Source organism: Ptychodera flava (genome assembly GCF_041260155.1).
Source record: "Ptychodera flava strain L36383 chromosome 23 unlocalized genomic scaffold, AS_Pfla_20210202 Scaffold_23__1_contigs__length_28996876_pilon, whole genome shotgun sequence".
NCBI lineage: Eukaryota > Metazoa > Hemichordata > Enteropneusta > Ptychoderidae > Ptychodera > Ptychodera flava.
The window spans coordinates 28,490,087-28,514,871 of record NW_027248277.1 but is presented as its reverse complement, the minus strand read 5'-3'; the positions used below and the strand labels follow the sequence as shown (position 1 = coordinate 28,514,871).

At 39.7% G+C, this 24,785-nt stretch overlaps 1 protein-coding gene across 1 annotated transcript in view; it reads left to right on the top strand.

Annotated features, from left to right (window-relative positions):
- Positions 1-24,785, top strand: part of LOC139123893 (ubiquitin-conjugating enzyme E2 Z-like) — a 446,060-nt gene that overhangs the window by 355,800 nt on the left and 65,475 nt on the right. The gene's annotated exons all lie outside the window — the stretch shown is intronic.

Genomic DNA, 24,785 nt, shown 5'->3' with positions numbered 1-24,785 from the left:
TCATATGGGAAAAAAGCGCCCTTATATTCATGCATTTTTTTAAGTATCAAGCCCTGGCCCGGTGCCCAAATTTGGAAGAATACATCAAATTTAGAACGTTTACTCCAAACATCAGTCCGTGAGATTCAAAAGTTGTCAGGCACGCTGTGTCCAAATATTGACAATCGTGTGCACTTCTGAACTGGCTACTACGCATGTTGCTCTCCGCAAAAGTTCCATTTGTACAAAAAGCCAGGGCAAGATCAGAAAAACATCTGCTCGCTCAGATAGTAGTGGCAACAATGGAGCCATGCGCCAGTGGTATCATTTGATATTTCTAAATTCTAGTGAAATCCAAGGTGTGTACCTGTTCATGTAAATTACAATAATTTACATCAATTCTTTGTGCCTCTTACACCTTGATTAAGATAAGTGCAAAAACACTTGTGATAACATTATTTTATTATGTTTCTATTATTTCATTTTCTCAATTTGTATGCATTTTTATTCAATTATGTTTTACATTTTTATTTCATTTTGACATTGTGTTTGCTTTCTTATGTCATTATGTTTGCATTTTTATTTCATTATGTTAGCATTTTCAAGCCATTCTTTCATTTTGTTTACATTTTATATCATTGTTTATGAAATAAAATTTAAAAATATAAAAAGCAAACAAAATGCAAAAATGAAATACATCAAAATACATCATCAAACATGCAAATTAGCAATTCATTAACCTGATCCTGCTTTATGTCTTTGCACATTGTTACAGCTCTTGTATAATAACATTTGTACCATGTTTCATCAAATTTGTTTTAATATTTCTTGACATATTACCCCAATTACAAAAATTCAGCAAATTTGCAAATTAATTCGCCATTAATTGACAATGTCCTGCTCAATGTCTTTACACACTCCTACAGCTCTGGTATCTCAACATCTGTACCAAGTTTGATCAAATTTGAGTCAACATATTACCAAACTATGAAAATTCATGAAATATGCAATTAGGCAATTAATTGAGCTACCGGTATGCTGACAATGGCTCTGTGTGCTATACAGGTCTGTATGACCAACATATGCACAAAATTTCGTCAATTTGACACTGTCTTCTAAAAATCACTTATTATGCAAATTAGCACTAATTATGAGTACTACACCAATACAATGGTTGTGCATATGTTTGCCATAGTGTATTATCCTTGTACTAAGTTTGAAAAGAATTGGCTCTGGCATGTCTGAGATATCTGCATGGATTCACGGACGGAACCGAAAGCATAAGTCCCTGGACTTCATCTGCTGGGACTAAACATAATAGTTTCAATGTTACTGGGTTCCCATGATTTAAATCAAATTTAGTCTTAAAACTGGTCAGTATTTTCAACAGAAACACTGTTATTGTAAGAGCCAAACTTAAATATCTTTTTAGGGCAAAGTCAGTCTACACATGTGATAAACATAAAATATGAAGCCATAAGTAGGTGATCACTTAAAAGACAATGTGTCAACCAACTTCATAACACGGGCAAAGGGTTACAAAAGTCTTTTGGATTTCACATGGCACAATCTATGACTAATATCACATAGTTGTGATAAATATGAACCATGTTGTTATCTGTAGAAAAGAAAAGGTCATCTCAAAGGTTTGTCATCAGTTCGCTTGTTTTTTGTTACTTGAACAATGTACATTATGCTGTGTAACATAGCTGGCACAGATTTATTTTATACCTATATCTCAGGGGTTTCATTAAGTTTTGAAACGGGGCCATATAAAAATTACAGGGGGCAAGCCATACAAAGCATGTGGATGTTGGTTATATGACATGTACCCCCCTCCCCCACCAGTACACAGTTCCAAATTACCTTTAAAAACTGGACAAACAGTTCATCAATCACAAATGGTAAGTTACGGTTTTATTTTCATGCATTGCTTTCAAAAATATGTCATTATGATAATCTACAAAGGAATCAGCCAACGAACTTTAGCAGCTATTGTAATCTCACTTGTACAATTTAGGATGCAGTTTACCGCTATAGTTAACCACTGAAAATAGTCATTTCCAATGATCGTTGGTAGAAGAGTATGAAAATTTCTATGAATTTTGACTTTGACCTTAGTACACTAGCCCCCAGTTGCTCGATATTTTTACTTTATTTACATGGTATAAATGATCAGGGACCAACATTAGATAGCCTGATTACAGTGCCGCTACTTTTAAATCATCAACGGCAGCTGTTGTAAAACAGTGTTCATTTTATGTTGAAAGCATGGATCCCATCGGAAACCACACTACAAAATGCATCGTCTTTAACACAAAAACATACAAGATATGAATTCAGAGATGTATTGGAAGCCAACGATTATTGTGGCCTTTGATGCGGAAATCCATCTTCGAACTTAGCAATACGTGCAGGCCTATAGCAGCCATGGCCAGCTATTCCATTTCCCAACTTCCTGCATTGCCATGTATGATGACTGTGCTACAGCCTACCGCTGGACTCAGTCTGCTAAAGTTTACACCTTCAATTTATTCAGTGTTGATATTTATATGCCCACAGAGTTAAGGCAACTCAAACATTAAGCTCCCATATCACATAAACAAAATCATTAAAATCTGAGAACGAATGTCAATTACCAATGTCAGGCAAGGTGTTGTTTACATTTTGCAATCCGCCGCCATGGAACCTGGTAGGCAATTGCTGATGCATTCAGAAGAAATATTTCCCGATAAATATCATAAAACGCCGCATAAGTATCATTATGATCTGAGAAATTGCCATCGGCTGTACCTTTCTTCATCAACACATCTGTACTTCTCCATTTCGACCTAAGTGAGTCACATAACCCACATCTCATGGCCGACGCTATGTTGCATTACTGCACACGCTCAATACCCCTAACCTCCAACAACCCTGTGTATGTTGTATACCGGTAGACATGTTCCATGCTGTACCGGTATGTACATCTGTAAGCCTAGCAAGGCATCGCCTGATCGACAAATGTGAGCCAACGAACACAAAATTTTCACTGACAAGTCATCGTTGATGACACAGTCCCCACTTATTAATGGGTACTTTGATTGCAGGTCCTCAGAGAGGATAGAGTCTTCTTCATAAGGTCAGTGATAAAAATATTTCTGAATAAATTCGCTTGATACATGTCTGAGCTGTAGTTCAGGACATGAAAAAATCATAATAAAATGGCCACATGGCGGCCTTATTGGATCGTATCACAAAAACAAATAATGTGCATATGTATGACATAGGTCAATGTCCTTGTACCAACTTTCAATATATCGGTTGAGATATGTCTGAGTTATGGCTCTGTACATGAAAAATCGTAACAAAATGGCCGCACGGTGGCCATATTGGATCGTATCACAAAACAAATTGATGTGCATAGCTATGACATTGGTCAATGTCCTTGTACCAACTTTGAATAAAATCTGTTGAAACATGTCTGAGTTATAGCTCTGTACATGAACAAATCGTAATAAAATGGCCACATGGCGGCCTTATTGGATCGTATCACAAAACAAATTGACATGCATATGTAAGACATAGGTCAATGTCCTTGTAACAAGTTTGAATACAATCAGTTGAGATATGCCTGAGTTATGGCTCTGTACATGAAAAAAATCAAAACAAATGGCCGCCAGGCGGCCATATTGGATTGTATCACAAAACAAATTGGTGTGCATATCTATGTCATTGGTCAATGTCCTTGTACCAACTTTGAATAAAATCGGTTGAAACATGCCTGAGTAATGGCTATATACATGAAAAAATCGTAATAAAATGGCCACACGGCAGCCATATTGGATCGTATCACAAAACAAATCGACATGCATCTGTATGACATATGAAGTAATCCTTGTAACAAGTTTGAATGAAATTGCTCCAGGCATACCTGAGATATCTCCATGAACGGATGGACACACGTATGCACACACGCATGCACGGACCCACGTACGGAAATGACCAAACTTATAAGTCCCCCAGATGGTGTCCGTGGGGACTAAAACCATCTGCACAAAGTTTCATCAGATTTGGTACAGTTGTACCAGAAACAGCGCTCTAATCTCGAATTATGCAAATTAGACCTAATTATGCATGTCACACCAATATAAATGGACCTGCATATGTATGCCACAGTGTAGTATCCTTGTACCAAGTTTAAAAAGAATTGGCACAGGAATATCTCAGATATCTGCATTCATGAGCCCCTATGCATGGACACAGCATTAATATTAATTTCATCCTGGAATGCCTGTGGATCATACCTGGGGACCCTGTGGATGGATATCAAATACAGGAAAGAAAACGCCGTCACACAGCCATTTATGATTAAATCATTACAAAAATTAGCGTGCATATATATGTGATAAGGATTAATATAGGTACCAACTTTCAATGCAATCGCGCCCGGCATCGCTGAGAAATTTACGTGAACGAACGCACAGTCGTAAAATATAGGAAACAAAATGGCCGCCATGCAGCCATTTTAGACCAGATCAAAACAAAAATTGATGTGCACATGTATAACATATAGAGTAATCTATGTACCAAGTTTGAATGGAATTGCTCTTAGCATCACTGAAAAATTTGCATGAACATACGCATCGACATCAAATACAGGAAACAAAATGGCTGCCAGACGGCGAAATTGCAATCGATCGTAAAACAAATCAACGTGCATATGTATGGCATAGGTGATAATCCTTGTACCAAGTTTGAATGAAATCGCTCCAGGCATCTCTGAGATATCTGCGTGAACGGACGGACGGACGCACGCACGCAACGCACGCACGCACACACGCACGCACGGGACATGACCAAACCTATAAGTCCCCCCGGACGTTGTCCGTGGGGACTAAAAATCCCTGAAAGGTTGAAAACAGTATTCAGCATTAAGGATACAGATCATTGTAAACTTTTGCCGATATGCTGTATTTGTTTCCTCAGCTATTCATTCCTGTAAACGCCACAACAATTAAGTTTACATGATTTTCAGGTAATAACACGGGGCCGAGATCGTCTTACAGCGGGGGTAGAGTTGACTTTTCAGATCCTCAGATTCAGATCCTCAGATCTTCAGATACCTTCAGATTCAGATCTCAGATCCTATAACTTCAGACGCAGATTCGGAATTCAAATTTCACAACTTTCAAAGTTTGATGTAATATACTGATAAATAAAATAAAATTAGATTTAAAAGGTTTTAAAAATTATTTAATTTCTATCTTGAATCCTGAAGTTAAAAACTTCGATCTCAGAAACAGAACATCATCAGTCGAAGACAGGATGCGCAATGATTCTACTTTTTATGTTATCATGTATGTAGGCAATGGCAGTAGGAACGTCAAGTTAGTGTCGATATACGCCCTCTGTAGTCAATGCATAGAGATAAACACACCAGCAATCAAACGATCAAGACCGTGACGATCATGTAAATACCGGCATCGACTGTCCATATTTTACCATCATTCGCAATATTGATGGCGAGGGAATATAACTAATTAATGTTGGAGGCCAGTGACCGCAGGCTAGATCAGGATTCAGGCGGTCGGAAGAAGCAAGTAGCTAATCTGTAATTTAAGCCAATGTTCGTTAAAGCTGCTGAGCAAAAGCGTTTATGCAGACAGTTATTTTTCATACCTGCCTTATACAAATATTCAAATTATTATTTTAAATATTGAAATCATGCTGTATATATGGGTATTGTAAAAGGCTTGTAAGTTCGAATCTGCGTCTGAAGTTATAGGATCTGAGATCTGAGGTCTGAGGTGTGAATCTGAAGTCTGAATCTGAGGATCTGAGATCTGAGGTCTTGAGGTGTGAATCTGAAGTCTGAATCTGAGGATCTGAAAAGTCAACTTTACCTTACAGCCGGCCATAATGGCCGGTGGCCGGCTTTTAACGAAACCCCTGTATATCTACACACAATTTTTACCTAACTGAGTAACCAACACATGCACACCCACATAAATTTTTTATCTTCATCATTATGCTAAAACTAAATAACAATTGGTGAAATATTATTGAAAAAATAACGGTAATTGTATGTACAACAAAAAATTGAACAAATGTCCCTTGCAAATCTGCAGATCTGCCAGGTATGTAAGCGTTCTGATATCACCAAAGTGCGCCGGCAATCTGCGCCGGCGCATTTCAAACTGCGCCCCCATTTTGAGCTGGTATATTGCCCCGCCCAAACTGCGCCCTTACTCTGCGCGTGGAGGTAGCCATGCTCTGCGCCAAAACACTTCCTCCGAGTGTCACAACATCGAGTAGTCGCACTTGCGTAGCAGGACGCTTAAGCAGTGAAGACTGTAGATTTTAATATCCATGACAATGACTTTTCCGAGTGCCCTAAAAAATGCAGCTCGAAAAATGACCTGAATTTGCAACAAGTTAAGCATAATAGTAGTTGTTTTGGGACTACACACATAAGCTTACGTACGTGGACACATGGAGGTAGTTAAGGGACAGTACCATAAGTTACTTCTCAAACAGGATCGGAGCTTGCAGTAAAGAAATTTTATTTCAATAAGGTGTGAAAAGATATCTTTCGCCAATAAGATTTTTGACATGTTTTCAGAATGGAGTCTCGGAGGTATGAGACCATGTTATGTTGTATGGGACGTATTACACTCACTTGGCGGTATCGTGAAAGGATATGGCTTCCGCAGCAGTCAAAATTTGTGAATTCTGCATCTCCATTATTGGCCAGGGACTTGACACCCGGGATCAAGTTAATCCCGTTCACCTTTGACATTCAGGTACGGGATCGAATGTATATGCAGGGTTCGCGCTAACGTTCGCCACAGTCGCAAATTGTGAATAAATGTCCGATGTTGCGAAAGAGAATTGCTACGCCTTTGCCACGCGTGGTGAAAGTTCGTGACCCGGTTACCGTATGGGGATCATTGACCCAAGACGCCTTCGAAAGTCATGTCAGTCCTGCGATCCCAGACCCACGGTTTCCAAATTCCTGAAGGACCAAGAATTTCGACATGCGGGTTTCATTGTGATCAATCCAAAATTTGTACTGGATTATTTATGTAGCCTCCTATTCTAACAACTAGTCGTTTTTACAAATAAGTCTATGTTATTTTGCGCAATTCAAATTTCCAGCATAAAAAAGCTGCAAGCATCATACGAAACATTTGACCTAGTACGCCGCGTCAGGATGCAAGCATGAAGGGTAATTTGAGTTCACGCCGGCCAGCATAGCAGCACAACGTATTCCAAACAGTATGCACCATCGCTAATCATGCCGGTTCTGTCACTTTTAACGTATCAAAATAACCCTTAGATCTGTCAGATTATCGAAATATTCAGTCATTTAAATATCTAGCCTTTGAACAAAATAATTCGTTGCTCTGTCGTACATGTACATCAAACCGATGACGACGGCAGAGTTCCTGGGCATGCAACTGACAGACTGAACTGATGGCGTTGGACTTTGCCAGGGCTGAAATGAGCATGCGTGAAAAAGTTTCGAGATCCCCAGTGTGTTATACTCTGGTCCGTGTACGGTTTGGGTGGTTTCGAGACACCCAAACAATGCAAATGTCTTACCAATGAACAGTACATGACATGCTGTGCAAAGTTTTGTTTCAAAGAACTCTATTAATTGTCTGTGTCATAATAACACTTAAAAATAAACAGAAGTTTTTTGTCCCTTTCTATAAGTGAGGGGTCCATTATTCACCAGCATTTATGAAATATAGATCTGAACGGAGTTAAGACCATATTTGTTTAATCATATTTTTTAATTGAAGGACAGACAACATTCACGAAGGACCTGGAGTTTTACCGTGCTCCTGGTCATTATTATCTGCAGCTATAAAAGCGGTTTATCTGTCGAGGAATTAATGTGATGTACAACAGCCCTGGCCAAACATGTGGATAGTAAAGTACAAGCGTTATTGAAAATCGGGTTTGGTGCAATTTGTACGGTGAAATTGATTTGTTGGGTGTGGCTAATAAAAATTGCTTGTGGCTAAAAAAATTGATCATTTTAGCCACACTAACAGCTGTGGCTACAATGAAAAAAGCCATATGTCTTTGTAAATTACGGTCACGATTAGTGTGCACAGGAGGTTGTACACAGGTCAATGTGTTGACATGCAAACAACAGATTATACGACTCTGAATATAACGACGAGACCAGTATACATGTACAGAGAAACAATGTTTCATGAAGCCCACAATGCTAGTAGCAATAACAGGTGTACTTCAACAGAAATGACAAAGGTTCAGTCAATCCACGATGCCACTGCAACTGATATTATTACGTTCCGAATTCGGCTTACCCAGGGCTCTGGCTGCAACTGTACAATTAGTGCAGATAAACGATTGCGTAGACGTCATGCTATTGCCAAGATCCTCTGCTGTTTCCGATCATTTTGTCTACAGAACTACTAAAAACTCTCTCAATTCGACAAGAAAAAATAATTACGGTTTGAAATCGGTGCATTAATTTATATTTATAAAAATAATAAATGTGACATCACCGATCATAAGAAACGTGGTGTTGAAGAACATATATATTTTTTGAACAGAAGACTACGGCGACCATTTTCTGTAAGTATACATGTAATCTAACTTAAGCAAAACTTGCGAGTCAAACATCCAAAGAGTAACTTCAATATTTTTGGTTTTATTCTACTCTTGTTATAAAATAAGTCAAATTTCAGGAAAGTATCCGTACATTTTCTATATCTGTTCAGCGCAAATGTGTAAACCAACCCCCTGCATTTATCCATCCTAAAGACCATGATCAGTTTGCGAATGCATAAACCCCCCCCCCTCTCTCTCTCTCTCTCTCTCTCTCTCTCTCTCTCTCTCTCTCTCTCTCTCTCTCTCTCTCTTCTTTCTCTCTCTCCCAAAAGTTTAGCCATTTGATTTTTATTTTGCCGACATTTATTTAACGGTTCACGATCACCGCTCAATGTTGCTGTCGATTTCGATTTACGAAGTTTCTTCGTAACTAGAGACATGTCACAGCCTGGAGCTAGTTATCACTATAAAACAGTCTATAACGTTTTTGCTTCCGAACGGAGGTGACAGGTGACTCGGTGCGAAAAATATTGAATGGCAATATGAATTTCGTATTGGTATGTACCGTAGATATGGAAACACACGGCTCATTAAGAATGAAAGATGCTCCCTAGGTTGGTCCTTGGATTGTTGCCTTCCGTCTCGCCCCTACACACCCTCAATTGTCTAACAATCATAGGATTCAGTCATGTGTGTCTTCAAATTTTGATACATTCTACCAATCATCAAGCACCGAACACGTAAAAAAAACAATGGTAGCTGCTATGGGTTCAAGAACGTTCACGGGAGAAACATCAGGGATTTGTCGCAAAATGTTATGACTATATTTATGGAGAATATGGGCGATTTGCATATGGTCGCCTATGGACAAGTGTTCGCCAAGATAAAAATATGATGTCCGAAAAGTTTAGTTTTGTTTTATTCAACTGAGTCATAGCCTTTGTTATCGCCTAAACATCCACGGGTTGTTTTTTTCGGGCAGACTGCAACATGAATATCTTCCCAATGCATGGAGTACGGCCGTTCATGCAATCATAGACCCATGTGCTTTGCCAAAAGGGCCAAGTTTTTGTACGTTGGTTAGAAACTAATGACAATATAGGTGAAGATGTTACATCTGTCAAATTAGGACAGACTATTGAAGATTAAATTACTTTCATTGATCGACAAAGAAGAGAAAGAATGAGTCAGTAAATATCGAATCATAGACGGGAGAATCGAGGGTTTATGATGAATTGGGAACAAAAATATTTCGAATAATTGACTAACAAAACCAGAAAGGGAATTTTATTAAACTTTAAAAACGTCACCGCCTTTCTTTGACATAGGATCCATGGTAATAGACCAACACATGATGTCGTTTATGTCCTCAAAAATGTTCTGAAACGGCACGATGATAATAACTAAAATGAATGAACAATTAAAAGCCCGTATTTAAATGACACGATACAAGTGTCGTTTCAACTTTTTCCTTTCTGTTAGAAACTCCACGATGATGTTTTTGAAATCAAACGGAAATGCCATATTCTCGGTGCTCCGATTGATCTGCCATTGAGGTAATTAAATTTCACTGCCATGATCCGCCCATGGATGTAAAACAATAGATGATCTGCCTCAGTAAATATCTGAAGTTTCTACAGGAAATCTCTCGACCGTTCACTGATCTTTTTCCGTCTTTCATTTTAGTTTCAAGTTGTTCATAGGGTAAGGAAGCTAGAAATCCATCAAAACATCGCTCCAGGGTCTATGATCAAAAGTATGAGCGCGTTTTGTCATCAGCTATCAGCACGTCATTTTCCAAACCGTGACATGGACATGGCTATAGTGTCACAGACGCTAGACCTAGATTGTATACATAATTCAGGGTTTTACATGACGCGCATTTCTGCGTCCTTTACGCATAAAACCGGACCCAGGACCCCTCAAAACTAAACTACGCGTCCCTTCGGACGCACAAATATCTGTTGCTGGTGTATATCTCGCGAAGCTGCTGAACACGTAAAACACATCCCAGTAAACCTTACCAACCCCATACTTTAATAGAATGCTCCGTAGTGCATTGGCCTCCACTGTTTGATGACCAATGGTACCCGCGGAAACAAATTTTACTACCGTAAAAAGTGACTTTCAAAATGTAAACTGATTCTTAATTGGTCGATTTCTTGTTTGCGGCGATCAATACATTATGCATTATGGCGGGTCGTGTCAAATACCCAAAACAAGCCGATCTGTGAAAGTTTTTCGACGGCCCGCAGCAACCAGCACGATGTAGGTTCGGTCGAGGCCGAAACAGCAGCTACGCCATGCGATACTGATACATCAGATCCCCCGGCCAAGTCAGCAAAATTACGAACATTCAACAGAAGTTGGCTCGATAGATTTAAATGGCTTCGATATTCTAAAGAGCGAAACGTCATGGAATGCGATGTATGTTTGAAATCGAATGTTACATGCCCGTTCACGGAAGGTTGTTCTAATTTTCAACATTCAACTCGTCATCAGGACTCGAAAAGTCATCTCACAAGTGCTAAAATCCTAAGCTTGAGGTCACAATTTACTACTGCTCGCAAATCTGCAGAGGACCGGCAGGTACCTAGGTGCAGGGTATGAGTAACGAACTCGAGGCGTACGCTGCACAATTACGTACTGTTTACCTGATTGCTAAACGTGACCTTCCGTGCGATGTATTCACTGACATCATGCATCTACAGAATCTGAACGGCTTAGACATTGAATATTACAATGTCCTCAGATAGTTATGGAGTTTGAAGAGTGTATTCAACGTGTGATGGAGAAGTCCCTGATTGATAGCATACATGCAACTTGCAAGTGATTTCATCGGTATAATGTTGGATGAGACTTGTGACATAACCGTTCATAAGAAACTTGCCATATATGTTCGATATATTCAGAATGGCGAGGCGAATGTTTCTTTCCTCGGTAACCAGCAAATTGCCACTGCTGCAGGGATCGAAAACGCCTTGATTGAATTTTTGACTAGGAAAGAAATCTGTGACGCGGCCGTAGACAAAATATATGGACTGGGAACAGACGGGGCGGCCGTAATGACCGGTCGTTTGAACGGGTTGGGTGCAAAATTAAAAGCCAGAAATCCCAACCTTGTTCAAGTGCATTGTGTTGCACATCGATTGAATCTTGCTGCTTCTCAAGCAGGCAGAGAATGAGATATTGAATATTGCAAAGAATATCATAATATAATCCATTCATTGTATAAATACTTTAATGACTCTAGTGTGAGATATGACAAACTTAGAGAAATTCAAACTCTGTTGAATGGGAAGGCAAAACAAATAACTGAGCCTACATCTGTTCGCTGGTTGTCGGTTGAATCAGCTGTCAAGATGATTTTCATCAGTTTTGAGCCAATTGCCTTGGCACTTGCAAGTGACAAAAAAGGGGGAAAGGCTGATGGGCTGTTGAAATTTGTCTCCAATTCATTGTTTCTGCTATTCACTGCCTTATTGATTGATGTCCTTACTGTGATTGGAATTTTGAGCCTTACATTTGAGAAAGATTCTGTCAACCTATCCCATATCAAAAAAAGTGTTCAGTCTACTAGGGACACATTGAATACAATGACTAATGATTCACACACTGTCAGAGAAGTCTTTAATGCTTTGGGTGATGTTCCTGGCAATGGTCAGAAAAAACATACAAAAACATTCAAATCACTTACAATCAGCCACTCAGACAGAGCTTCTGTAGTGTACGAGAAAATTATATCAAAAAACTACTGCAGAATGAGATCTTACGGACGCACTGAATTTTGATATGTATATCAAGCTGTTGCTAACTGATTTTACAGAGGAGTATCCTGATCTTGCCATTCTTGCTAAAATTGCTCTTGTCATACCAGTGTCCTCTGCCCCATGTGAAAGGGGCTTTTCAGTACAAAATGCCATCAAACAGAGGGCACGAAATAGACTCAATCCTCAAAGGCTTAATAGACTAATGTTCATCAAACTGGTTGGCCCCATCACAGATGATTTTGACTTCATAAACAATGCTAGGTTATTTGCTGAAGGAGCTGCTGGCAGAGTGTGAACTCAACCTACTGGACTTCCTAGGTGAATACCATTTCAGAGTATGAATTACCTTCTTGTCAATTTGACAAATTTGAATACTTGTTCAAATTTCACAACTTTGTGAACTTGTCATTAAAGTTATGAGATCATGTCAATTATGAATAGTGTTCTTTGAATTGATCAATGAGGGACCTCAGTATGAACTAGAATTTTCATGTAAGAATAATTTTAAGAAATGCGCAACCATTTGCCGTGTGTTATAACACTAATTGAACACAGTGAAGACCATGGCATGGATAAACAATAAAATATTCTTTTGAAATAAATTGGGACCCCCATATTTTGATGTAGGACTCCCATTTTCTAACACCAGGGGTCCCAGGGACTCTCAAAAGTAAAAAGTGATGTAAAACCCTGCATAATTGTGTGTTATCGTTTGGTCCGTTTCAAGGTTAATTGACTCTCAATATAAATACCCATCGGGATTGAGTGTTCATGGCGTCCCCTTTCACTTTAACCAGCACTTTGAATCAGTCTGTGAATCGTACGTCCCAGCCCGATCAGTCTCTCGCCGATTTTTAAAACCTGGTAAATAAAGTTCTTCGTAGTCAGATATAATATTCTATTCTCCATTAAGTAAAGATGAATGTATCATTCAAATTTTTATTTGGACGAATATATCAACTTCTTGGTGTTTGGAAATAAGTGTGCATAATTTCCATCGGGGACTTCAATGACTAATTCACTCAGCGGTTCGCTCATGATACGACAGCACTGTACTTCCATGGAGATCGTATCGCTGTTTTAGCAATGACTTTGATCCTAAGTTTTCATTTGACCAAGGTGATGAAATAAATGGTGACAAGCACTAACAATGTACAGACTAGTTCACTTCACATCCTCACTATCGCTCGCACTTTCAAAGTGAGCACGTACACTTCAAGCCCTCACATTCGCTCTCCTAACTTTGGCCCTGCACTTGTCGATTTCTGGTACCCTTATACCTTACGTAGCATGTCCCTCCACAAAGTTTTGTAGACTGTGCGTCAGGAAGTCAGTCGTAAGAACGGTCGCATTTGCTGTTTGCACATTAAATGAGAGTCTCAGACCCGGTCTCAAATTCACTCGCAAATAAGCTTATACATCACAAAGCGAAATGGGAGTCTCAAGTTCAGTCACAAATGTGATCACACTTTGACTCTTCTATGAACTGAGAGTCACAGAATCAGTCGCATTCCTTATCATTTCAGGACGTCATGAGTTGGAAGTAGCAATTATTGGTTGATTCAAAGGTCACAGAATTAGAGCAAGAATTACGGTCCAAGAGGTTCCGATCAAACAAGGGAATGAGTATGGAGTGTCCGGTTTACGGCTGCACCACCTATTCAGACACTGAGACTACGTAGTACGACACTCTCGTCATATACTGAGTAGAGTTACCCTACGAAACGTATAATGGCAGACATATTTGGCCAACGAAATAGTTTGAGAGTAAAATTTAGCATCTTTTTTACCTTGAAAGTATTTACCGAACAGGTTCGGGTAGAAACTACAAACAGACTCAAAGGTCGATTTACGATGCAAATGACATAATAACTCATAGTAGGGTCGAATCAGCTGGGAAACAACTTGGCCAGGTTTGTTTCCCCTGAAAACTCGGGGGTCGTCTGCAGCATCGGGATCAAGCGGGTGATGACAGTTATCAGCGACAGCTTGATGGACTTCGTCGTTGAAAACATAACCGTGGTGGACTCACTGAGAGTTTAAACTCTCATTCCATATTTGTGCGGTTTTGCTGGATAATAGAGGATATTCTTTGTGCGGCCCCGGTAGGGGATGACTCCTTCGTCGATTGCCAGTTCACACATCGGGCTCCGGTGCATCCTGCTGTTTGCATTCACTCGATCAATGACATTTCGTACTTTCAACGTTCTATCCTGTCCCTTACAAAAAAGTCCTATTGGACTCCAATAGGAATCAGTCCGATAGGATTGTCCAATAGTGTTTTGAGACAATGTCCTATGAGACAGTCCCATAGTAGTCCAATAGGAATGCAACACCTGTCCTATGAGACTGTCTCATAGTCGTCCAATAGGAACATTACACATGTCCTATTAGACAGTCCTATGGTAGTCTAATTATAACATTATACAGTACAGTCCATGCAGAACCTGTCATTGTGCTGGCATTTTGCGAGCACAATGCCAGCACTTAAGCGCATTATGCCAGCACAATTGGGTGTGAAGTGCCAGCATTTTACGAGCACTGTGCGAGCACTTTACGGGCACTGTGCCCGCACTGGACAAAATGTGCCGCACGATGCGGGTATTGAACTCAAAAAATGTGTGCCCAGAGGTAGTTGTCGGTGACAACATTGCTACACTTGCCTACTGAAATAGCGGCGGCTGGGAGTAACTGAATAATCTTGAGTCCTAAAACCAGCTCCAAACTCTCTTTGTCTGCCTAAGGCAACTCTAAAATCCTAAAAAAATCTTAGTCGTAGACAGGTCACAGTAAGATATTATCACATGCGTACAGTATGCGTACAGCTCTGAAGAAATCTACCTCAAACTCTGCTGGACCTCGACACTAGACCTCTCACGGATCGTGGTCTAAGGTTGGAACACGGACGTGTAGACCGTGGTTGGACGTGCTTTGTGAAAAATTCAACAAGTGAACATTATTGTGGCCATTTACAATAAATAAAGTTCATGATACGTATTAGTAACTATCACAGGCACAGACCACATATGCCAGGGGAATTTTCTGAATGAATTCGTCATTGCCGTATAGTAGACACCGTACATGAACTAAAGCATGATTGCGAAACCTGATACATAGAAGAACCAGATTGTAAACCATTTTATATTAGGGAGGTGAAGAATAACAAGTTTTGAATTGTTGCCCGGTCAATTTGTTGTATTTGAAACAACGCATCCTTTTTACACAGGTAAGGAAACGAGAGCGCCCAGGAAATAACAACCAGCATCGAAATAAAATTTGTTTTTGAAATCAACAGCTTGTATTTTTGTCCTGAACTTTTTACGATTACACGAACGACTTTGCTCTGGATCCGACTGTGTCTATAGTAGACACTGCAGTTAGCAATATAGAGTCACTATCATACTGAAGTAAAGTCAGCGGTGATGGCGTAGAAAATGCAAGTGTTTTCATTGGCTAACTGATTTTCGTGCTAATTCTGCCGTGTTTGTCGCAAAAAAAATCGAACTGAAGTTTCGAAGGTAGCCGAATCGGCGAACCATTTTGCTGAGATGCCAAGTCCGAGTTTTGTAGAGGGACCGTGGTCCATGGATGTCACGTACAAAATACATCCGCGGTCTGTCCGGTGCTTGTCCCTTTCAAAAATATCTGAGCCATCACGCATGCACTGTGTTGAAAGAGGGTCAGTAGTACATAAACCAGGCACTGAGATGCCAGAATGTGAAACGAGAAAACCCAGTTCCAAAATGACCTATAAGTCGCGAAAGTATCCAGACTGCAAACTGCATGCCCTGTCCGATTGGGCATTTCCAAGCAAATATGGCTACCGCTAAGCCCGAATGTAGTCATCGTGTAAATACAATTCTAGGCTTCGGGAATTAAAGCAGGCGGCTTTATCCGACTGGGGAAATATGACGACAGAAGTTCTAACATTTATACAGGTCCTGTATTGTATTACGATGTACCGTCCCTCCAGTTTGCATAACATTTTTTTTAAAGTTATATCGATGCGATACATACTATTAAATCTGAGACTCTTTCTGTCAGTTTTGGGCTGCTGGTCTTCACAGCAACTTGCGTCTATCGGCTTTAAAAAACGTTCAAAATTTCGGGGTAGACTTGAGTCGATAGTGTCCCCTGCGTGAACGTCCTTGGACCAGAACTGCGACCTTTGTTTCGTGACGAGTCAAACATACATTGAAATGTAAATGTACCAAAATTTACAAATTGAAGTGACTTGACTGAAGTAATTTCGTGGTCAACATGTATTTAACGTTCAGAAGTGACAGATAAAAAACGTGAATAATTCCATTTTGTCGAATTGAAAGCGGCTATTGACAAAGGTGAGACGACCCAACTAGCCAAAATTAGCCAAACCACCATAACCACCATAAACGACCCATATCATCAAGTAAACGACCTAAAATAAGCACAGGGATGAAATATGTCTCAGATTTCTGGAGAAACCGCCCCAAAAACGGCAAAAACCAGCCGGCATTTTCGATCATTGCAAATTCCTATACATGCCATCAACGAGTTAAGGGGTTCGGTTTGTTTCTTCAATAGAGGGCGCTGTGCAAGATTGTTACTGCTTTTACAACGTAAAGTGTAGCACAGGGAATTTCCCCGTTGTCGTGTTAGTGGCTTACCAAGGAATGAGATCAAAGTTTTTAGTTTATTACATTTTACAGCTCATTCACATTTTTTTGATACCAACATTAATTTATTTGAATAAATTCTACAAACCAAATATTAGATAACATGTGCCGTGGCCCTGGTTCCATACATGTACATACACATACCTGCATATATGTGCTTGCATGCATGCATGCACACAAACATATATATGCGTGCATGCAGGTAATCATGGAAAGTTTCACTCACCTGCACATTATTGGCCGGTGAATGTGAGAGTCTGGAGACCACATGTTTTCGAAAATTCGTCAATTATGCCCCACTAGCACTGCACTGCACAAAGTTTGAAAAAGCGCCCTCCTTCGGTGAACCCAGTTACGATGCTGAAGTTATTTTCGTTTTCAGTTGTGTCATCGAAATGAGCCCCACAACTTGATAATTGATAGTACCAACAACATGGCTGCCCGCAATTCTGTCGACGGTTTCTCCAGAAGGTGGAGTTTTATTGTATCCCTGAATACCTAGAATGTTTGTTTTAGGTCGTTTACTTGATGATATGGGTCATTTTGGTGGTTTATGCTGGTTGGCTAATTTTGGGCTAGTTTGGGTCGTCTAACTTTTGTCAATAGCCATTGAAAGCCCTCTGTGGGACCGTGGTCCGACAAAAGTCCCATGAGAGCATAATGCTTCGAGGAATCCGCCTGCTATTCTTGGAAACTGCTGGTTTCCATAGCGACCATGCGATGTATAGACCATTGACTGTTGACCGATGCGGTCTCGTTCAATAAAACATTTTACATGCCAAACTTTCACTTTGAACCAAAGATTCGAGTCATATAAAATGATGGAAATAGCAAAAAATACCTCAAAAGTTGTCATTGTCTGAGTAAAAACGCACCATACATTTTCCCATACATATCAAGGCTATATACTGTCAACGTAATTCAATTCTGCAAACTCAAAGACGACGAACATGTTCTTCAATAAATCGCATAACCGTGGAGAATGTGTCATAAACAATACATTTCCAGAAGTTCTCCGAATGGTGAAAATTGGTGTCATACATCTCCGCGTTAGCGCCCCGACCAAAACTTTTCATGGCAGTTTTAATCAGGTGTAATATTCAGACAATCGCCGGTTCAGATTTTTTAATTTTTAGGGGGTGGAAATAAAAACATTATCTTTGAAATCCTTGTGTGAGTCTCATTTATTCCAAACTTTTACTCGTAATTCCTTCTTCAAATTTGGTGGCCCTTAAAAGGCCAACTTGTTATGTGGCACATTGACTTTATTTTTTTTAGTTTTTGAATAGTCAAATGCATTGTCGACATTTAAAACTGCGTCAAACAACGATTTAATCGCAAGTATTTTTAAATCGTACCGACTGTAACACGAACCTCGGAAAGTTAGAGAATTTTTTGGTGCTGATGTATCCGTGGATCAAGGCTGATACCAGCATGCATTATCAAAAAACATCCAGTACGTTAGTGTTTCTACAAGTAGTGATACGTCTGCTTTACTTCAACACTAAAATGTCGCGTTCTTTGACACGTTGATGCCAGAAGCGACATCGTTCTTTCGTTACGACTACCCATTGCACTGAAGTTATGACTGAAGTTGGCAGTGGGGAAAATGCCGCCAATGGTAAGAGTACCCATGTTTCAGCGTGGTTGAGTTCATCTAAACAATAACCCACTTGCAGATTCGAAACGTTAAGTTCGTGGATTTATGATTTCTTCAAAAAATTACGAAATTATTTTTGTAATAAAAAATATTTATTCCTTTAAAAGTGTTTCCGAACTTGATAGTATACACCAGCAATGTGATCGCAATTATTTAAACAATCATGCCGACGCGAATCTTTACTGTAAATTGTTGCATACTTCGATGACCTTTGTGACCCATCGCCTGATCATGCTGATTAGTGCGTAGACGCTTTTGAATAGGCCGAGGACAATGTCTGCTCTGGGTGGCGATTGCAACCCACGTCAAGTCTTCAAGGTCATCTGGACGACAGTGTAGCAAAATTTGACGTGTTTCCCGGGCAACTCTTCCCGTTTCGGCCCAAGCTTTTGTTCACAATGTCGTTCTTCTGGTACCTCAATGATTATTCGATGTGGAGGGAATGTCGTCGCCCGAACGATTGTCTGTCACAAAATAAAACGACACTGAAGACCTGTGGTGACGTAATAGACTTCACTGTGATAACGTTCAGAGTCGGAGTACGATTTAGAACACACTGCACCGCGCGTATTTTACAGAGTTTGATTTGATCAACGTAAAACACACATGAAAAAGACATATTTTTCTGCAGCAAATAGTTGGGGGCGGGAAACATTTGAAATTCGGTTCGTCAGGTGTCGACTCGAACGGAAAATACTATCAGAAACTGGCACAGTGTTTTAGTTTTCGTCACTAAAATGTTTGGGTTGGAACAGTTTTTGAATATCGGACTTTTTTGGCATGGTATTGTCTGACATTATCACAAAAAAGACGTGATATTTTTTCAAGATTTTTGGCCCCGATTTCATTCGGAGTGCATGGGATCGGAACAATTTGACAAATGGACCTTATCGGGTATTAGCTCATATGTAAAATATAAGCAGAAGCCGTATTTTTTTGTAGTTTTTTTTTTCAGATGGTCGTAATGACCCGGGAAACAAATTTTAATGTTGGACTTTATCGTGAAGCACCGGTGGCGATGAAAAATTACGCGGCGTCACCGTAGTTTGTATGATTGCGTTGGCAGTATGATGATCATGACTTTCTCTACATCGACTACCATGTTGTCCATTTAATATTTTTCGTACGGAATATCCGAGGAACGTATCAAAACTTCATTGAGATTTCGGCATGATCGGCAAGAAAACAAGTCGAGCGCTGTCGCCCAAAACGAATATTTTGTTTTCATGTCTGTGGAGAAAATTCAAGTTTTACTTACGAACATGGTCAGTTTACTCCACTCACATTAATCATTTTATTTGTGCCACTGATAGTGATAGTTGGCTAGAAAAAATGCTGATAGAGACGTTCGGCTTGTGAAATCATTGAAATTTACGAGGACAGGTTTACGAAGCAGAACCTCAATCGCGATTTTTGTGCTTCTCATCGTTCCGTACATCGAAAGGAAAAACCAAACCATATAAGAGTATGCGTCTTGTAGAATTTTGGTCTTTCCAGGCGTCACACAAAACAACCTCACCTGCATGTACATACCGGTAATATCATTGTGATAGAGGGACCGCGATTACTGTATATCGAGAAAGTATGACGCGCTACAGGGGAGTAAGCAACGAAACGTAATTTCTGACCTTTCATTTAATTGTATGGCATAAACATGATAATGTGAACCGAAAATGAGTGTCACGATTACGATTAGGCATGAAAAAGAGGAAGAAAGCCGTGAAACTGTCACAGAAGTTCAGCATTTTAGTTCTAAATCGTCTTTTTTGACAATTGAAAAAAAGAATATGAGCTCGTATAGACTAGAGTGATTCAAGTTCACAGGCATTCACTTCTGCCATGATAAATCGTCTTCCTGTTATAAAGTACACATTTTGAAAAATAGAAAACAGATCAAGAATTTTTATTGTTGTGTTGACTTGTCTTCTACGATGCGTTACGGTTATGGCAACAACTTACATGTACCTATCGTCACCATCACAGCCTCACTCAGTTTCTTCAACACCACGTCTCACGACCAGTGATGTCATCTTTATTTGAGAAATTCGATAATTTTCGATCGGACTCGATCTTCACAGCGCACCAAGTCAGAGTAACAATTTCACAGTAACAGATCATGCATTGTACGTAAAGAGTTTTCACTTTACCCCCGGCCTAAAATCGTACTAGTATTTGTAAATGACACTAAACGTCGCAACTCCCACCCAATCAGCAATGGGTCAAAGTTCGGCTGAGCCGATGACAAACCCAGCACTACAGTAGCCACTTGTACGTCCACTTGTTGCAATTTTTGTCCACAAGAATGAAACTCTTACAACTTACATTCTCATGCAACAGCGTTCAACTCAGCCATACATTCAAGGTCAAGGTGTGAATGTGCCTCACATTGCAACAATGCCCGCACAGTGACGATGCGCGAATCGTGCCCGCACACTGCGGGCACACTGCACTTTATCTGCCCGCATACTGCTGGCAATGATGCTCGTTTCGTGCGCGCACAATGCACTTTTTATGCGGGCATTGTTCCCGCACCAGTGACGGGTTCTGCGTGGACTGTACTGTATGTGTAGACCAAGAGGTCGTCTGGCATTTGCTCCATACACAAATGAACGTGAACAACGTGTTCCTCGCTTATGCGACAGACGACTGGAAATGATGACATGGCCCTGGTTTTAGACAAATGAAACCAGCGCGAAAAAGAATTAATGGTCATGACCATTAATTCATTTTCGTGCTGTTTCATTTAATTTGTCTAAAACCAGGATTGAATATATGCATGGTTCGGAGGGCACCCTTCTACAGTTTATGAGTGGACCCTTGAGGTTTTGTCATGTGGCTTCTGTGCTGGGTGACTAGGTGCCGTACGTTGTGAGTGTGAACCGAATAGAAAATTTACCATATTACTTAAATGCGCAAATTAGTCATAGGTTTATATAAAACTGCTAAAACAAGTTTAATGATTGTTATATCAGTGTATTTCAAATATACTGAAGGATTGCCAACTTTGATCATGCCACTTTTAGATATTCCTTATTGGGAAACTTCGTTCAATATGCAAATCAGTGATTAGCTGAAGGGAAAATGTAAATGATTTTCAATATTGTATCATCAATATACACAGCATGTTTTGCAAACTTTGGTTAAGTTAATCCAGGTTTGCATCCCTAAGTAGGAAAGCTGCTCAAGATATACAAATTGAATGAACTTTCATGTCACCCCTTTATGTCTTTATGGCAAATGAATCCTTGTATTATCAACTTTTGCAGGAAATCTCATCCAATTCTGATTAGCCGTTCTTGATGTATGTCTTCATTTTCTGCAATCATTAATTATGCAAATGGCCATGAAATATGCAAGCTGCACCAATCAAAAACAAATCACTTCTTGCCGTTATATTTAACAGATTTGATTCTGTTCTGATGAGCTGTTCTTGAGATATCACACCAATAGACAGACGGATATAAACACAGACAGACAGACATAGCTGCAACATTAGCTCACATGTGTCAACATATGAGGTTAAAAGTTTGTGATGTACTAGTGATGTAATAATGATATAGATTCCACCAATTTAATGTCTTTAATAAGGACAAAATTGACATTACTGGTTATTTAAATCGGTATTGTGAGAATATGAAATGAGAAAATTGTCAGCAAAAATGTTGCAATAATCATTGAAATGGAGAATACAATCAGAGGGTTTATGGGATTGTCTTAATTTTAACATTGCAATATGGGTCAGAATTGACCTTCATATTTCAGCTATTCAACTTCATAGAAAAATCTGTAACAATTTCATTTGCAGATTCGATCATTAACAGGAATACGGGGGTGACTCTAATTTGAGTAAATTGGTTTAATTACCTAATAAGTTGCTGTTTTTGTATCTACTGTTTGCAAGAGTAAAACACAGAATTTGAAACGTCATTTCTACTATTTGCATATGTATGAATGCGTATTTGGTGCATGGTAATGGTTTGCGATATTGCACGTGTAGTCCCTGGGCTAGAGGGGTTCTACATGCACCCCCCCCCCACAGGATAACAAACCTGTATTTTTCAGAAGCCTTGGGATCCTTAGAATACGAAATGGAATTTTAACAGAAAAAATATAGGGATGGAATAGCTGTTATGGTCATGTTTTGACGGGTACCGCAAAATCACCATTTTCCAACCTAAATGGATTTTCGTCAATCAGTCTTCTTGTAAGTCATGTGCTGAGCTTATTTTTGAACATAACACAGAGTTAATTCTAGGACGCGCCATTGTGCAATTTGCGCAAAAAAAATCTTGATTGGCCCTCATTTCACACTATGGCGTGCCACTGAGGGCGCAACATTCTCTAGATAAGTTCACCCAAAGTTCACACAGCTCATGCTTGCAGTGCTTCCGCAGTGAATTCTGGGCCCCACGCACATCACCACCTGAGTCATAGTGCATATTCAGTTACCCAGGGTTTTACATCACTTTTTACTTTTGAGAGTCCCTGGGACCCCTGGTGTTAGAAAATGGGAGTCCTACATCAAAATATGGGGGGTCCCAATTTATTTCAAAAGAATATTTTATTGTTTATCCATGCCATGGTTTTCACTGTGTTCAATTAGTATTATAACACACGGCAAATGGTTGCACATTTCTTAAAATAATTCTTACATGAAAATTCTAGTTCATACTCTGCGGGCCCTCATTGATCAATTCAAAGAACACTATTCATAATTGAAATTATCTCATAACTTTAATGACAAGTTCACAACATTGTGAAATTTGAAAAAGTATTCAAATTTGTCAAATTGACAAGAAGGTAAGTAATTTCATACTCTGAAATGGCATACACCTAGCAAGTCCAGTAGGTTTTAGTTCACACACTGCCAGCAGCTCCTTCAACAAATAACCTAGCAGTGTTCATGAAGTCAAAATCATCTATGATGGGGCCAACCAGTTTGATGAACATTAAGTCTATTAAGCCTTTGAGGATTGAGTCTATTTCATGCCCTCTGTTTGATGGCATTTTGTACTGAAAAGCCCCTCTCACATGGGGCAGAGGACACTGGTATGACAAGAGCAATTTTAGCAAGAATGGCAAAATCAGGATACTCCTCTGTAAAATCAGTTAGCAACAGCTTGATATACATATCAAAATTCAGTGCGTCCCTATGAGATCTTGTGAAGTGTTTGTAAACAAGAAAGTGTGCCCTAGCTCTATTAGCATCAATACCTGGTGTATTGTTATAATGATTCAACAGTTGATCAAGCTGGTTGACCCATAGTCAGGTAGGTTGGCCAAATTTTCAGGATATCTGTGTGGTTGAGAATCACATCAAAACATTCCAGAATATTCATCTCATCATCTGGAAATCTGCAATCTAAATTCTGCAGCAGTTTGTTGATATAATTTTCTCGTACACTACAGAACCTCTGTCTGAGTGGCTGATTGTCAGTGATTTGAATGTTTTTGTATGTGTTTTTCTGACCGTTGCCAGGAACATCACCCAAATCATTAAAGACTTCTTTGACAGTGTGTGAATCATTAGTCATTGTATTCAATGTGTCCCTAGTAGACTGAACACTTTTTTGATATGGGATAGGTTGACAGAATCTTTGTGGAGGCATCATGGCCAGTGGCTAGAGCAGTGGACTCAACGATCAAGGATGGTGAGTTCGAGCCCCGGCATGGCTGTGGTGTTGTGGTCCTTGGGCAAGGCATTTATTCCTCATTGCTTCTCCCCACCCAGGAGTGATGGGTACCTGGTAGGACAGAGGTTGTTATGTGTGCGTTTAGCTCTGCTGCGCTTATTGGCTGCACATGTGAGCTGTTGTCTGCTCCCCAGGGAGTTGAGTGGTATCATATTAGGTCCAGTGACCAGGGGTAATAATAATTGTAAAAAGCGCCTTGATCACATCTACTTGTGGATATGTGCGCTATATAAAACCAAATATTATTATTATTATTATTAATCTTTCTGAAATGTAATTCTCAAAATTCCAATCACAGTAAGGACATCAATCAATAAGGCAGTGAATAGCAGAAACAATGAATTGGAGACAATTTCAACAACCCATCAGCCTTCCCCCTTTTTTGTCACTTGCAAGTGCCAAGGCAATTGGCTAAAAACTGATGAAAATCATCTTGACAGCTGATTCAACCGACAGC